Consider the following 5,000-nt stretch of genomic DNA (forward strand, 5'->3'; position numbering starts at 1 on the left):
ATGTATATATATACATATATATATATATATATATATATATATATATATATATATATATATATATATATACATATATATATATATATATATATATATATATATATATATATATATATATATATATATACTTTTATTAGAAAGGAGCTTCTTTGCTAGACATAGTTCTTAAAATAAACTAACCGAGACTTATATTTCCATTCCTTATTATAATGTACTCTTTATTACTTGTAATAATCAACTGCCATCATTCTTCCATCATCCATATCAGTATCCTTTGCTCCATTTTCCTAGTTTCCATTTACCTTCCTAGCCTTACCTTGTACTTAGTTTCATTATGTACTTTCAACTTTGACCTCTGGTAAACATATTGGATTTTTTTAATAGTATCAAGATTATCCTCCAGCCAGCACTAATCAACTGCGAACTACATTCATGACTCATTCGTGTAAACTTTTCCATCTACGTTTAATCACTCAGTAGGTTATATTTTGCATAAGGCATATTCAAAACCCATCTCATTTCCTCTCTTGCGATATTACCATTAATTTTTTCTAATTCCATCTATGCCCGAGACATTTTCCCCTTAATTTACAAACGTTTTACGTACCTGTTACATAGCAAACACTTAATTTACGTGCAATCATCCCCTGTTTTGAGAAAATAAAATTTGTAAGGTTATATGAAATACAAACTAAGATAGAAATAGGAAGAAAATCAAACGAAAAATCTAGGGAAGGAAGGTATTTTTAACAGAAATTAGATACGAGTATATAGATATAAGTAGTAATTGGAAAGCAGTACAAAAAAAGTGGAACCGAAAAGAGATTACGCCAGTATATGTAATTTAAATAAACGCGAGTAATAGGAATGTCAGAAAGAGGTAAAATTTTATGATTCAGGAATAACTGAGAAGTAATATAATATCAGAAATATGTAAAGATTCAATTGAAGGAGCTGGTGATAAGAATAAATAGAATATACGGTGAATAAGAAAACTTAAATGAAAAAGAGGATAATTTTTTTTTTAGGTAAGATCTGCCTCTAATCAATTACATACCAAGTCTCAGGTGAAATTCCTGACAATACTTATCTCCCCACCGAGTATTTCCTTCAACAACAACAACAGCAACAAAAAGAGTAACAAGACAAATTTTTGCCCGGTCTCCATCCTGTTTTATACCGGGGTCCTACGAGGGACATGAAAGGGCTTACAGTAGAGCCATTTGCATGTCGTCGCAGAATTTAGCCCTTTTCCGCCAAAGAAGCTCTAGCTCCAATTACTACTGTCCGAATTGAAGCTGTGTATTTGCATTGATCCCTCCCGTGGAGAGTTCTTTGTTTGTGGCCATTTTCTGATGCCTTTTTCTTGTTCAATAAATACCGTTCTGGTTGGAGGTAACGTATTTGCACTCGTCCACAACATGACTCCCATTGTTATGGTGGCCATTTTCATGGCAATATATATTTGGAATGCGTTTTTATTTAATTTTGTGACTAAGGTATGTATTGCATATGTACAAATCTTATCAATTTTGATCACGCTTCCTGTAAGGGAGCTTGTAGTGTACCGTAATGTTTATGAAAACGTTTTTATAAGTATTGTTGACAAGACAGGGAGGAATTTCTGGCAGTTTCTACGCATTAAACGAAAATAGGATTTTGTGTGTACATATGAGAGAGAGAGAGAGAGAGAGAGAGAGAGAGAGAGAGAGAGAGAGAGAGAGAGAGAGAGAGAGAGAGAGAGAGGACGAGGGAGTCTGGAAAGAAATAGCTAACAAGTAACGTCTCAACGTTTATTCGCTATTTCTTTTTCCAAGTCACTTCCACCTTTTTGTTTTGTTTAATTTAGCTAGTTTCAAGAGCCTTTACACTTTCCTTTTTAATGATTTTTAATATTCTTATTTTGTCGATAGAAGAGTAGACTTTTTTAAGACTTGAGATGTGATAGTTGATTTGCTCAATGGACGTCTTCATAAAGAAATAATTTTATCTGTATAACGGAAACGGGGTGATGACTCACTTCAACCTTCGATTTTGTGTCTCCTTTACATATAAGAGTACACTTGCCATTCCAGCCCCCCTCTTGTATCGATTCGGTTTCTAGTCCTGTACTTCAGAACATAACAAAGGGACACCTCAAACTTCATTAATTAATCAACTTTTATGCCTTTTTCACAATTAAGGAACTTTAGAACGGATTCAAATAATTTTTGGTGATCATATAATGTTATGTGTCTGTTCAATTATGCTTCTGAAAACACTTGCAGAGAACCATGTTCGTATGCTTGTCTTATTCCCCATTATATTTACTGTTCTGTTCTTACTTATTTCCTAGGTACAGTACCTTTAATTTCTGGTTACTTTTGTTCAAATGCCTTTCCTTTCTATCAACCTTTCCTCTCTACTCCTCACACTTCAAAATTATATACCCTTTATTCAAATTATTTATACACGTGTTGTAGTTTTTGAAATGTACCTTTTCGTAGAATAGCCTTGGGAAATGAAACTGTAATGGAGATGAAAAATGTTCAGTATATTGATGAGGAACTGATGACTGAACGATGGCCTTGGCTAAATTCGTTCTTCCCGCTCTTTCAAGAAACCTGATGTGTCCAGCCCTTTCAATAGTCTGGCAGGACATCTTTTGGGACTCTTATAGAGGAACATGTTAAAGCATCACCCCCGATTAGTCATAAATGTCATCAACATTTCTGAACATTTGTGATATTCATTATAGATTCATATCGATAGTGAACTTGCCATTTACTGTCTAGTACTCTCCGTAAGGCTACATTAAAAAACCCATAGCACATCTAGAAATTATATCATTTGCACATCCAAAATATCCATCCATAGTCTAAATCTGATCTCACCTATTAAGTACACAAACGGATTTTATTGTACAATATTATTCTAAGCATACCCAGATCCTGACTTGTCTTTCAGTCTTTTAGTGAGCTTAAATGCAAGAAATCTATCATGTTCAATAATTGTGCCAAGATACCTAAATATGGCAACATTTGCGATAGATAAACTTCCCAACGTTCTTCAATTCTACAATCCAGCATGCTCCTTACTCACAACAACCGATTTAAGCAAGAATAACATCAATTGTCATTTGCTTCAATCTGTTAATTATATTTTTTGCAAATTTGTACCGTTCTGTATTACATCAATTGCATTATCAAGCTTTGCTAGGTATTTATCGTCAACCCATTCAATTCCTCGTTCCGTCCATAGCGAATTTTATGTGAACAGAACTACAAAAAAGAATAGACAATTAATATTTGATTATATTTTATTTCTGATAGTAAAAATATCTTCTTTGACCAAATCAGCTCCAGAATAATATTTTTTTTTTTTTTTGCTAAAAGATTTTTACTTTTGTTTTATTTTTTGTTTTATTTTATTTTTTTATGAAATAACGCATAGGTCTGTCCCAAATTTGTTCACGAGTTGAACGTTATTTTCCCCCTTCTCAGGCTTCTGAAATAGTCGTAGTTCAACTTTAGCCTTCCATTTGTTTTGGTAACAAATGGTATCTCAATTATGTCCTAATTATTTTAGTGGGCTTTAGTGTATATAGACGTGATACAGTAGCTATTTAACTGGTTGGCACTGTTGTAGCAAACGATAACTTCTGTACTGTGCAAATATTGTGCGATATCTATGTCTCGTTGGGTATCGTTTTCCTTCTCAATATTTCTTAGAAGAGACAAATTAGCTGTAATTTTTTTGCATTATTAATTAAGGAACTCTTGCAAACATGCTTGTATCATTAAGTAAGGAACTTACGCAAAAATGCTTGCATTATTAAGAAGGGAATTTTTGCAATAATATTTGCATTATCAAGAAAGTTTTTTTTTTTTTTTTTTTTTTTTTTTTTTTTTTTTTTTTTTTTTTTTTTTTTTTTTTTTTTTTTTTTTTTACATATTGAATGTACCACGCACTTTCAGTCCTAGTATAAGTCATGTTTAGGCAACGATAATCATTTATATATCTTATTGTTTTCAATTTGAACACACACTCTCTCTCTTATTATTCGGCTTCACTTGTTTTCTGTCAGCCTCCATAGAGAAGACAATCGGAAGGCAATAAATTTCAAAAAGTCCCTTCCCGTTTAGGAAGGAATGTAGCGAGAAATTATAATTAATTGATTCGTTTCATTGTTTTTTTTTTTTTTCATTTGTTTGGTATAAGAATTACTGCGACAAAATGATAATTTTGATAGTATTGAGTGTGTATGTATAGTTTCCGAAAAAAGGGGATAGCTCTTGTCTTACGTTTTATTAGTCACCTACCAGTCTACCACCTTTTAAGTGGATACTAGTGAGTATTTATGCATTCTATTTATAATACAAATTTGATGAGGAGCCTCTTTTCTGTGCCCTTCTGTTACCACTTCTATTCCGCGTGATTAAAATTATATATATATATATATATATATATATATATATATATATATATATATAATATATATATATATGTGTGTGTGTGTGTGTGTGTATGTATATATATACTTTGTTTATATATATACATACAAATATATGTATATGTATATACATGTGTATATATATGTATATGTATATATATGTGTATAAAGTGTGTATATATATATGTATATATGCATATATATATATATATATATATATATATATATATATATATATATATATATATATATATATATGTATAGATTGCATATATGTATGTGTTTATTTCCTAAATAGCTTCTCTCTCTCTCTCTCTCTCTCTCTCTCTCTCTCTCTCCTCTCTCTCTCTCTCTCTCTCTCTCTCTCTCTCTCCTCACGCGGAATTCACCACATAGGTATTTCACTGGAAATTTCCCCACTGAAAAGTCCCATTTCCAAGCGAAAAATTCAGTGTGAAAAAGAGACGTTTTCATTTAGCGTTCCATAATTCATGTTTGAGAGAGGACGAAATACTAGGAAATAAAACCAATATATATATAAAAGGGAAGGTATACTCTCTCTCTCTCT

The 5,000-nt window shown here is 31.7% G+C and overlaps 1 protein-coding gene across 1 annotated transcript in view; it reads left to right on the top strand.

Moving 5' to 3' along the window:
* LOC137629594 (atrial natriuretic peptide receptor 1-like) overlaps positions 1–5,000 on the top strand; it is a 1,161,427-nt gene that overhangs the window by 202,167 nt on the left and 954,260 nt on the right.

The sequence above is a fragment of the Palaemon carinicauda genome, chromosome 37, assembly GCF_036898095.1.
Source record: "Palaemon carinicauda isolate YSFRI2023 chromosome 37, ASM3689809v2, whole genome shotgun sequence".
Taxonomy (NCBI): domain Eukaryota; kingdom Metazoa; phylum Arthropoda; class Malacostraca; order Decapoda; family Palaemonidae; genus Palaemon; species Palaemon carinicauda.